The sequence below is a fragment of the Sphaeramia orbicularis genome, chromosome 10 (genome assembly GCF_902148855.1).
Source record: "Sphaeramia orbicularis chromosome 10, fSphaOr1.1, whole genome shotgun sequence".
NCBI classification, from domain to species: Eukaryota; Metazoa; Chordata; class Actinopteri; order Kurtiformes; family Apogonidae; genus Sphaeramia; species Sphaeramia orbicularis.
The window spans coordinates 51,540,380-51,553,838 of NC_043966.1; the positions used below are offsets into that span (position 1 = coordinate 51,540,380).

General features: G+C 36.3%; 1 protein-coding gene across 1 annotated transcript in view; it reads right to left on the minus strand.

Annotated features, from left to right (window-relative positions):
• The window catches only part of rell2 (RELT like 2), a 25,762-nt gene extending 17,941 nt beyond the window's left edge, over positions 1–7,821 (minus strand). Inside the window, exon 1 of the mRNA XM_030146454.1 lies at positions 7,715–7,821. The gene's annotated coding sequence lies outside the window, so the exon portion shown is untranslated. The remainder of the gene's footprint in view (positions 1–7,714) is intronic.
• Positions 7,822–13,459: the final 5,638 nt, after the last annotated feature.

Below are 13,459 nucleotides of genomic sequence, written 5' to 3' on the forward strand. Positions count from 1 at the left end.
ACCCAAGAGTCTCATCTGTTTTAAATCTTGTCTGGCCATGACCACAGCCCTCACCTTCTCTGAAATCTGTACCTTTAACTTGGCTTTACTGTCAGCAGGAGGCTTTCACATCGCATCACCATGTCTGGAACTGTCAACATCAAATTTGAATGAGTTTGGAGAGACCCAGCTTTTTATTCTGGACCACAGCAAAAACATTTCCTGTTTTTTTGTTTTTGTTTTTGTTTTTTTAACCAGAGGAAGACGTCAGTCACATAAATACTACATGTACACAAACGTCATGTGGGTCAGCTGCTCTGAGTGAACACATCCATATATACTCAGATTACTTCTTCTCTTTCTCTGGCAGTGAAACGGGAGGACAGCAGCTACTAATTAAGTCCTAGTCCACACTGTTCTGTTCTTTGTGTGACAGATACAGTAACAGCGTGTCTACACTGGTCGTGTGGAGGTGTCAGAGTGGACAATGACATACGGCAGCAGTCGTAAGGGCAATTCAATTACATCTGTAGTGCTTTAGTTACATAATAATCCCAAACTACTGACTTCAAAACAGTGGTTTACAAACCATGTGACATATGGCTCTCCTGTCCCTTGAATGAATGAATGAATGAATGAACGAACGAATAAATGAATGAATGAATGAACTCTTCATTTTCAAGCATGTAGACAGTGAAATCAAAACAAAAATCAACCAAAAAAATATAAGTACTGGTACATAAATGATTGATATGCAAACAAACAACAATTAATAAATTAATAAATTAATAAATTATTAATAATAATAATAATAATAATAATAATAATAATAATAATAATAATAATAATAATAAAACAAATGAAATGAAATTAGACATGCTCAAACAGGAGCAGGAAGAAGTAAAAACTTATGTACTTCTACCCCCAATTTCTATTCCTTATGATCACTATATAGCAATTATTATTTTGTATGAATAACAATATAATAATAATAATAATAATAATAATAATAATAATAATAATAATAATAGTATAACAATATCACACATCTTTTTTCCTATTTACACTAATATGATAATACCCATTTACAACTTATCCTACCAGATATTAATACCAGATATTAATAAAAACTAAAAAAAAAACAAAAAAAAACAAAGCAAAAACAAAACAAACAAAAAACTAACAAAAGCACATATGCATATGTAATATAAATACATATAATATTTTATATTGTCCTATATAATAATATAGTAATAATATAGATATTATCAGCACATATGTGACAAAGCCCCACTATGAAAACTGCAATCACTGCATACAGACTAGTGATGGGCAATTCACTAATGAATCGCTCAAAAGAATTGATTTATATAAGTCAACAAGTTGAATCAATTCACAAACGCAACTGAATTTATTCAGCAGCACTGCTGATATTTTGTTTATTATCACATAAATTGGTCAGAATCACTCATTCAGTCGGAGGTGGAAGTGCTGTGTGACGAAAGCGTGCAGCAGGTCGTCTCCACGGCAACATCTCTGATTGTACCACAAGACTAGTTGCCGGACTGAGCCAAGGTAGTGAACTGTTGAATGACAGAGTGGCCAAGTAGAGCAGAGTCACTGAATCGATTCTGAATCGTTCACGAATTGCCGGCTCGCTGAATCGCTTTGTGAATCACTGAGTCTATTGAACCGCTGAAATGTGGCTAGATACAAGAAGACAGAACAGAAAGAACGCACACTAATAAAATTAAACACACAGAGCACAAAGTAGTTTTAAGCAACATAAAGTAGATAGATAGATAGATAGATAGATAGATAGATAGATAGATAGATAGATAGATAGATAGATAGATAGATAGATAGATAGATAGATAGATAGATAGATAGATAGATAGATAGATAGATAGATAGATAAAAACAGCCAAAATAGGCTCAGACCCCTAAGGGTTAATATTTAATATTTGAATATTTCTGCCAAGAGAAAGTACATTGTGCCAATTATTTTATTTTATTTTTTTTTGTTTTGTTTTGTTTTTTCAAAATACAACTTGGTTAAAGTATTTCTGTGTGTGTATAAGTACTTTTTGAACATTTTGAGCACAATTTCAACAATACCACGATAATAATGACCACCATGATAATTTCAGTCACAATAACTGTGATACGAAATTTTTATATGGTTACATCCCTAATGTGAATTGTATGACTTCATGCACGTAACGGTGATGTGTCCAAAATGTGAGAATCAAAGGATAAGAAGCAGTTTGGTGTGATACTGCACACCTACACACAGTAACTGCATCTGCCTCACACACTGCTTTACAAAGGTGAACAGCTGAGAGATGTAAAGACATGAGTCAGCATTATCATGACCTCAGCAGATCAGCCTCCCTGTGACGTGTGTGTGTGTGTGTGTGTGTGTGTGTGTGTGTGTGTGTGTGTGTGTGTGTGTGCATCTGCTTTATGATGGCCGGGTGTGGCTTAGCATCGCCAACGCTTTCTGTTCAATAAAAAATGATGGATACAGTGATGGAGGAGTAGGGATGTGTGTTCAGCATATTACTGGGTATCACTCATTACGTCAGGGGAGTCACAGGAAGTAGAGGGTGTGGCTGCTACTGTCCTTGTAAAAAGAATTTACTGTTATAATGCAGTAAAAAACACCTACAGTGTGTTGGATGGTCAGATGGTCAAATTCAAAAGCTGACTATAAATTAGATCCAGTATTGCATCAGATAATACATAGTTTCAACCAAAATATATGAATATCTGAAGTGCTACATTATACATTTTGCAAACACACTATTTCCAGCAAAATTATGTGATTTCAGTAAAAAACAAGAAGAGCACTCAGAGAGCGCAGACTTCCAGCAAGGCAGATCAGTGGGCCCCCGTGGCCCCCCCACCCCTGATCACCATCAAAATTTTATCATTTCTTCCTTGAGCCAGTATCAACATTTCCTGAAAATTTCATGAAAATCCGTCCATAACTTTTTGACTTATCTTGCTAACAAACAAACAAACAAATAAACCCGCAAACACACAAAGACAGCGATCACAATACCTCCTGGTGGAGGTAATAATTCAAGGCCTGATCAAGCCAATGTGAACATCAGTGTCATAAATTAAAGTTTCACCAACCATTTCTCAGATAGGCAAATTTTTTAGCTTAAGAACTCAATTTTATGGAACTGTTTACAAAATTTCAGTATCACTTGTAGAAAAGAAGATATAAAAACATAATCAATATAAATATAAATTAAACCTAAAAAGGACTAAAATATGTAAAGGCACTATTAACTTTAATAATAATATTTGTTCAGACTCATATATGTAAATGCACTATTAACTTTAATAATAATATTTGTTCAGACTCATATATGTAAATGCACTATTAACTTTAATAATAATATTTGTTCAGACTCATATATGTAAATGCACTATTAACTTTAATAATAATATTTGTTCAGACTCATATATGTAAATGCACTATTAACTATAATAATAATATTTGTTCAGACTCATATATGTAAATGCACTATTAACTATAATAATAATATTTGTTCTAGACTTGTACCCAGACGGAGAATACCAGCGGGAACCATGGAGGTAGAGGATCTGTTCAAAGAGTCACTGTGTGAGTTAGAGAAAACCTACTGACACATTTACTACCCAGGGCTGGGCCGGTTTCCATCCTACTGATAATACTATGGGGGTACGGAGCGGACTAATGACAACGACAATAAAAAGAAAGAGCACTGAGTTCTCTGGGGTCATCTCAGATGGTCTGAAAAACAGTGTCACTGTAGTGGTCAAACAAATCCACAGGCAGGTCCAAAGAGCGTGTCCTGGACTGGAAGGCAGTCCACATCAGTCTCCTACTGAAAATGTATAAATGTCATGAATAGGAGAATCAGACAACGAACTGTTGAGCCGCTTAAGTCTAAGAAACAACAGGAATGGACAAAAACTCCACTCGTCCAATTACCCAAAAAGGCCATAAAAAGAATATGTGATGTAACAGTAGTGGACATGTGTCTATATCAGCCTTTTAAGTATAATCTAAATCTACATCTAAAGGAGGGCTGTCAAACTCACTTTAGTTCAGGAGCCACATTCAGCCCAATGTGATCTGAAGTGGGCCGGACCAGTAAAATAATAACAGTGAAAAAAGTTAAATGACTAGGGGTGTTAGAAAATATCGGTTCTGCAATATATCGTGATATTTCATTTCACAATACTGTATCGATATTAAAAAGTACTGTATTGATATTTTTAGGTATTTATTCAAATGCAGATATTATGGTGGTTCATTTTTGTTTTTTTGTTTTTCTTTTTTATTTATTATTATTTAACACTCTTTTATTCAATAATGTTAGTTCCTTTGTTGGGATTGAACTCAAATACTTTTCTGATGTTAGTTCTGAACTAATAGAATATGAACATTTGAACAGGATCTGAAACTGTAAAGTCTGTAAAACAGAATTTAAGTTAGAACACAGGAACATTTTGTGATATAACATTAGATCCTGTTGTGATCAAATAAAAATGTGTTGAGAATTTAGGCATATTTCTGGTGTAATTCACTTCTTCAAGGAAATAATCATAAAAAAAAAAGAAACCAGTGAAGAAATTGCCTTTTTAACAGTATCGTGATATATCATGATCCTAGTATTGTGATTTGTATAGTATCGCTAGATTCTTGCCGATACACACCCCTAGAAATGACGTTATGAAAATGTCTACAAAGTTTCCTTAAAAATGTGAATAACATGAACAACCTGAAATGTCTTAAAAACAAAATTGCAATTTTCACATGTTCATCATTTCCACATGTGCATTATTACAACGAACAGATCACAGTGGATCTAAAAACACACAAACATTTAGTAACAGGCAGAATATAGGTACAACTGCTCTTACTTCTTTTGAGAAATTTCATGCTGTTCTTATTTCTTCAGGTAATTCACATTATTTGTGAAAGGATAGTTTGTAAATATAAACATTTAACTTTTTTTGCACTAAAATGAGTAAAATTTGGAGTTGTCATTATTTGCATGTTACTATGATAGTATTTTACTGGTCTGAGCCACTTAAGATCATACTGGTCTGTATGTGGATCCTGAACTAAAATGATTTTAACTTCATTGATTGTTAATTTCTTCAGTGTAATTTCTGTAATTCACAGATTCATCCCACGGGCCAGATTGGACCCCTTGATGGGCCGGTTTTGGCCCACAGGCCATATGTTTGACACCTGTGATCTAGAGTTTCATTGTTATTGTATTTGAGAAAATGTCCCAGTTTTCACCCAGGCCTTTTGGTGACATCTTGTTTTTTGTTTTGTTTTGTTTTTTTGTTTGGCAGATGTTACTAATTGGCATTGTGACAGACATGACCAGATACAGGCAGAAACGTTCTACTGTATGTTCCATGCACATTTAGATTTTAAAAAGAAACACTAGCTCCTCAGTTTCCACACACTCTAATCCAGGAGTGTCAAACATGCGGCCCGTGGACCAAATCCGGCCCGCCAAAGGGTCCGTGGGATGAAAGCACAAACATTACACCGAAGATATGAACAGTCAAAGGCTGTCTAAGTCATTTTAGTTCAGGTTCCACATACAGACCAATGTGACCTCAACAACAACAAGAAAAGCACTCAGAGAGCGCAGACCTCCGCCAAGGCAGATCAGTGGGCCCCTGTGCCCCCCCCGATCACCACCAAAATTTAATCATTTCTTCCTTGTGCCAGTATCAACATTTCCTGAAAATTTCATGAAAATCCATCCCTAACTTTTTGAGTTATCTTGCTAACAAACAAACAAACAAACACGCACACACACAAAGTAAAGCGATCATAATACCTCCTGGCGGAGGTAATAATAACATAATAACCCACAAATAATGACAACTACTGATTTTCTTCTTGAAAAATTATGTGAAAAAGATGTAAGTGAAACAAATAACATTACACGATGAATATATTTGTATTTACAAACTATCCTTTCACAATAAAATGTAAATAAAAGCATAAATAAACATAATAGACAGATGATATAGATGAAGTTGTGCTGAAAAAAAAGATCCCAAACACGGGTATAGTAAACATTAGTTTATATAGTATATAAAGGCAAAATCAAAAGTACTGAAAAATGGCCAAAATAGGCTCAGACCACTAAGGGTTAATATTGAATGTTTCTGCCAAGAGAAGGTACATTGTGCCAATTATTTTATTGTATTATTATTTTTTAAAATACAACTTGGTTGAATTATTTCAGTGTGTGTATAAGTAGTTTTTGAACATTTTGAGCACAATTTCAGAGAACACAAACCTCCACTAAGCACCCTGAACAGTGTGCATGTGTGGATCGACTATTTCTGTTTAAATTCAACAGTTTCCAGGTTGTTCCATTCAGCAGAAAAAGTTGAAGCTCGGTACCAGTCATGTGTCTGTCCAATTATATTCAATTCCAAACAATATTTGTTGAGTTCTAATTTTAAATGTGTGGTAAATGGGGTTTTCAGTGTTCAATGTAAATGTCCACAGAGTCCACATTCCACAGTGGATGTGGACCATTTTGTGCCAGATACAAGATATTGTTCTAAGCTACGGGTGGATCCAGTTGGAGGCTAATCGGAGTCCTTTTGAACTTTTTATGAATTTTGGAAAATTGCTCAATGATGAGAGATAGGAAAATTATAGATTTTGTGACCTTGAACTTTGGCCTACTTGGCCCAAAATGGAATGGGTTGGTCCCAGGGCCTAGGCCTATCTGTGGGGACAGTTTGGTAAAGATGGTTGGAATAGTTTTCCTGTAAAGTTGCTAACAAACAAACTAACTAACTAACAAACAAACAAACAAACACACAAAGCAAAGTGATCACAGCACCTCCTGGTGGAGGTAGCAATATCGAGATAATAATGATACCCATGATAATTTTAGTCACAATAACTGTGATATGAAATGTTCCTGTCCTTCCATCCCTGGTCTAAATCATCTGAACTTCAGGAAGCCCTGCTCAGGGCTGCTCCTCTGCCTGTGCTTTGGTGCTCTTCAGTTGGGCTGGTGCAGAACATGTGCAGAACAGGTGCAGAACATGTGGAGAACATGTGCAGAACATGTGCAGAACATGTGGAGAACATGTGCAGAACAGGTGCAGAACAGGTGCAGAACATGTGCAGAACATGTGGAGAACATGTGCAGAACAGGTGCAGAACATGTGCAGGTGGACCGGAGCTCACCTTCAGCCGCAGAGGAGCGACGACGCACGGAACCGGACGCCAGATGGTAAAGTTTTACTGCACATAAATAAATGGTACCTTGTGGCTTCTATGGAGCCGGACTTCCCTGTGGGCTGCGGACATTCGGAGGACATGTGCGGTGTCATTCAGTTCGGAGGAGGTTTCACGTTACACCGTCCAAATGCGTAAAGTGCGGTGTTTCTAAACGGAGTATGGCGCATCCGGAGGAGACAGGACGGCCTGGCTCATGTCAGGTCCCTCCTGTCTGCTCAGATACCGCTGATTCACCGTTTCATCATCATCCTCATCCTCACCAGGTCGATCCCAGCCCGGTCCCACCGACGCCTTCCCCCGGGGGTCGGACACCGGACGCAGCATCAGTAACTTATGGACACGCCGAAGGTTAGACCCGGACACAGGCTGCAGGGAGTCTGCAGGTCCGACAGACAGACAGACAGACACATGCGTGGATCCGGGAAAGCTCACCGTTAGTCCGGCTCAGGCAGGCCGGGAGACGGAGGGTCCTGTCCGGCCCACGGATGGATGCAGCCGCGGTGTCCTCCTCCGGTGGCGGAGCATGAGGGCGGTGGTCTGCGTGGAGGAGGACCAGGGACAGACAGGAAGCAGCTGAGCATCTGTCAGCGGACACACACACACACACACACACACACACACACACACACACACACACACACACACACACACACACTGAGCCGTGTTTAACCCTTAAAGACCCAAACAGTCCAAAGCATCTACTGATACAAAAGGGTTCAAAACTTCTGATCCATTCATCCGATGAAATAACGGAGGGAAAATACAGTTCTTCATCTTTTCATGCTCATCACATATGACCCATTTGGACGTTCAGAGGCTCCGTAGTTACCCTGGGAATCTTCTACAACAGGGGGTCAAATCAAACTCCTTTTAGTTCAGGGGATACAATAAAAGCCTAGAAATAATGACACCTCCAAAGTTTTCTCTTTGTTTTAGTGCAAATAACATTTAATTCTGAAACTATTTACATTTACAAACTATCTAGAGAAAAACACTGTGAATATCCTGAAAAAAAACTCAAATTTCATAAGAAAAATAAATGCAATATTTAAAATCTTATGTTAGAAAACGGAATAAACAGTGTCTTTTTCAGTCCAATCTGTCTTTAACCCGGTGTGTTTATCCACTGTCATCGATCCAACCCCATGGGTTTTAGACAAGGCAAGCTTATTTGTATAGCACTATTCATACACAGGGTAACTCAAAGTGCTTTACAAAGGTATAAAAAAATCACAGAAGAAAAAAAGACATTGAAATTACATTAAAATCAAAAAAGGAAAAAAAAACCCAAAACATTAAATTCATCAGAGATAAAATGTGATTTTGAAATGCATTCACAGAATCAAAGAAAGACATTAATTATATTCAAATCATACATGAAAATTAACATTAAAATTAAAATAGAATAAAACAAGACATTAAAATAAAAGAAAACTGCATTTAAAAGACAAGATTGAAAGGAGTTTACTCAAAAGCACATGAAAAGAGGAAGGTTTTGAACCTGCATTTAAAAATGTGGTCATTTGGGGCTGATTTCAGTTCAGTTGGTTTCTTGTTCCAGGTGTGTGCAGCAGAACAGTTAAAAGCTGCTTCACCATGTTTAGTCTGAACTCTGGACTGGACTGGTACCTGGGTCAGTGGACCTCAGAGCCCTACTGGGTTTATATTCTACAAACATCTATTCTGTAGCTGACTGGGAGCCGGTGTACAGACTTTACAACATGTGCTCTGATCTCTTAGTTCTGGTCCAAACTGGAGCCGCAGCTTCCTGAATAAAGATCCAAGTACGCAAACACATACAAGGAACTCTTTGCTGGTATATATAGTCTCTCTAGTAAATTCTAAAGATATAATAAAAAATGTCAGAAAAGGGGGATGTCTCTGAAGTCCACTGTCATCTGCACTAACTGGAGTGTGTTCAGCTCCAGGTTATTCTGACTATACACACACAAAGGTTCAGTGCATTTTACACTCAAACTGTTGAAATGATCTTTAATAACTGACTGATGACGTTTCACTCTTTTACTGCAGTGAAGAAGTTGAAATCAGTATGTTTATTTCTACTATCGTCCTTTTTACATCAGTATCTGTACTTTTACTGGAGTATAAACGAGGCTTATGCCGTCAGGGGGCAACAGTTAGGGTATATCCCTGAAATCCCCCCGATCCTCTGTTATGTGTGTATTAAAGAAAATAAACAACATAATGTAAAAAGATACCAACTGAACTGTTATTCAGAAAGTAGATTGTGGATAGATTTAATATGAAATGTGACATTGTTTAGAAATCCCCATAACTGTTCACCTGATATTTCAGAACATTGTCAAACATCCTCCAACCATCTGGAAAAAACACACCACCTGGTGTCCAAATATGACATCATATAAACTGCAGGTAGTGGCATGAAGAAAGAGAACTGTGAGACATTTAATATGAACTCAATTTGAGCTACACTGATTATGAAATTCTTTATTCAGTCATCACATAATCCAACCAGTGTCAACATTACAAACATTACCGACAGGTTAATGACTGAACAGGCCCAGGCAGAAGCAGAATGCTTCCATTAATGCCTGTCCTACAGAACACATTCAGTTACCCAGCATTCAGTATAGGAAAGAGGAAAAAAAAACCCAGTGCATACATGTGACAAACAGCTGTTTGTCACTTAAGTATGAATACAGGCACCTTTTTTCACTTAAGCACTTTAACTTGCACATGTAGTTTACAGCACAGCACTTTAAACAAACATATTTGCACAAACAGAATAATTGCATGTGATTAGTTTTAAAAGTAGTTTATTGATTTTATTGTCTTTCCTTTTCAGTTTTACATCCAGTGGTACGTGTATTTTTAATTGATGATTGCTTGGCCCTGGAGAAAAGGGAGACAAATTAGATCACAAACAGATAGAGTGCAATGTAAATGTGCAATATTTCCGTTTAGCTTTGGTTAGTGTCTGTGTGAGTGGATTTTAAAGTGTTTAGTGAATGGTGTGTTATTGTTTGTACTTACCCTGTCCTTGTGTCCAGGTCCGTCAACGAAAAGAGTCCCCACAGGAACAACTGCCTTAAGAAGGTTCCAGCCTGGACCAAGGCAGGGAAATGTGTGGGGGAGCCAGGAGATGTTTTTTATTGGTTTATGGGTTTTTATTTATCTTTGGTGTCTAGATTTAGAGTTTTTAGATATATAGCTTGGGTTTTAGATAGGTTATGGTTGTGGGTTTTAGTTATGGAGGTTTTAGATTAGTTTTAACAATTTATGTAGATTTGTAACTCCCCTGTGGAGTTGTAGTGGTTTTATCCAGTTAGTTGAACAGTATAAAAAGCGCCCATTTTCATCAGTTGTGGTTCTGCTGCTGGAGAAGATGATGCCACTCTAATCTCTGTATGCACTTGCACTTTTTTTAGCCTCTGCACTTTGTTTGAAATGGGTATTATTGAAAATATTTTTAAAAATTGTGGACCACGCCATCTTCTGCCTCATCTCCTTCCTCATTTCACTGACCTCCCACCGCTAAACAGCCAGCCTACATCACAATACAACCAAATAAACAAGCAAAAACATAAAAATGTGAAACTAAACCAGAAAAATAGAAAACTTAACCAACCAAATTTATGGTAACTTAATGTAGAGTCAAAAAAATTATTTACTTACTAGATCTTAACTATTGTATCCTTCAAAAACTGCCTTATGTACCTTTTTTTTTTTTTTTTTTAAATATCAAAAATGAGCTTCACATTCTCAAATCCATGCTGGCCTCATTCCATAGTTTAACCCCAACAACACATATACATCTGCTTTTAGTCTCTTTTCTAGCTTTTTGTTCAACAAATTTTTACAAACATCTCGCAAATCATATTTAGACTCGTGTTGAGAAGAACCTTTGTACACACACAGGGAGTCACTTTAATTTGGCTTTATGCATTATTTGCATTATTTTATAGTAAACCAAATCTTTAAATTTCATAATATGGGATTTCATAAACATGTCATTAGTATGTTCATAGTAACCGGCCTTATTAATAATACGTATGGCTCATTTTTGTAGGAGGACTATAGTATTTACAGTTGTTTTAAATGTCCAGCCCCACATTCCCACACAATATAACATAGAAGGAAGTAGAAGTGAACAGTAAATTATATGTAGTGCCTTATGGTTGACCTGAAAGTGGCAGAATAATGGTCAAAGAACACATTTTTCCCCATAAAACTCCACCTAGTGAATAAAATGAGCCCATATGAACTCTGAATGGTAGACAGAACCTGGACATTTGGAAGAGCATCAATATGAACCACATTTTATCTTAATCAGCCTATAATTGATGATTTATGTCCAAAAAACTGATTTTCAACTAGAGCGCCCCCATGTGGATGACTTATAATACTCATACAGAAGCTGAAATCCATAAGGTTCTTCCACTAGCAGTCCACTATGTTAGTTATCAAGAAGAAGAAATCCAACCAAATCTGTCAGAGTTATCGCCAAAACACCAATCTGGTGGTGGCGGGGATCCAGCAGCAGGGGTGTAAGAAAATATCGGTATCGCAATATGTCGCGATATTTCACTTCACTATACTGTATCAATATTAAAAAGTATTGTATCGATATTTTTAGGTATTTATTCAAATGCCGACATGGCAGAGTTTTTTTTTTTTTTTTTCTTTTTCAAACTCTTTTATTTCTGTATTCTCATGGGTATTTTGTTCTGTTGTTTGTGTACTACAAAAGTAGTAATGTGATACTGCAGGTCATAAATGTAGTTTTTTGAAACTGATAATGCAGTTTTGTTGAATAATGGATAATTCAAGCATCCTAAAAGCACTTTTTACTGTCTGAAAAAGGCAATTATTTTTTTTTTAAAATTGGGAATGCACAAAAATATTGTGATGTTGAATGATTTAGGGACTGAACACTATGTATTCTTTTCACAATAGAATACAAATATTTAAGCAGAATCTCAAACTGTAACGTCTGTAAAACATTATTTATTTATTTATTTGAGTGTTTTTGTACCAGAACTTTATTTATCCAAACGCTGCACTATACATTTTTCAGGAAATAATCTTTTAAAAAAAGAAACAAAACAAAAAAATATCGCCTCGTTAACAGTATTGTGATATACTGCGATATATTGTATTGTGATCCTAGTATTATGATTTGGATTGCATTGCCAGATTCTTGCCGATACACAGCCCTATCCAGCAGTGGCAGTGGATGCAGCTGCGGCGGTCGAGGTAAAACCATTATATCCCTGAAACTCGATTTCAGGGATATAATAATGAGTGGTCTTCTACCACCTCCTAGGGGTGTAAGAAAATATCGGTTCTGCAATATATCGCGATATTTCATTTCACAATACTGTATTGATATTAAAAAGTATTGTATCGATATTTAAAAGTACTCTATCAATATTTTTAGGTATTTATTCAAATGGAGATATGGTGGAGGTTCATGTTTTAGTTTTTTACTGTTTTTTGGGGAATCCTGCAAGCTCCTTTATTTTTTATATTCACATGGGTATTTTGCTCTGTTGTTTGTATATTATAACAGTAGTTTTGTGATATTGCAGGTCATGCGTGTAGTTTTTTTTTAAAGTGATAACACTGTTTCATTAAATATTGGTTATTTCTGTCATCCTAGAAGCACTTTTTACTGTCTGAGAGAAGCAGATGTGAGTTCTTTTGTTGGCATCGCAAAAACATAACGTTCTGGTGTTGGATGATTCACGGACTGTCCACTATGCATTCTATTCACGACGAATAGAATATGAACATTTGAGCAGGATCTTAAACTGTAATGTCTGTAAATGTAATTTTATATATTTATTTGTTTATTAATTATTATTTATCAAAAAAATTTGTTTTCACCGAGGAAAGTTTTGTGATATAGTATTAAATCCTGATCTGATCAAATAAAAATTGTTTAGTATTTGTGCATATTTCTGGTATAATTAAATTTTCCAGGAAATATTCTCTTAGAAGAAGAAACAAGAAGAAACATAACAAAAAATACTGCCTTAACAGTATCATGATATATCGTATCGTGGTCCTAGCATTGTGATTTGTATCGTATTGCCAGATTCTTGCCAATACACAGCCCTACCACCTCTAAGCATTTTAAGTTGCCATGGTGACTCTGCCCTGCAAAACTGTATGATCCGACCATAGCCGCTT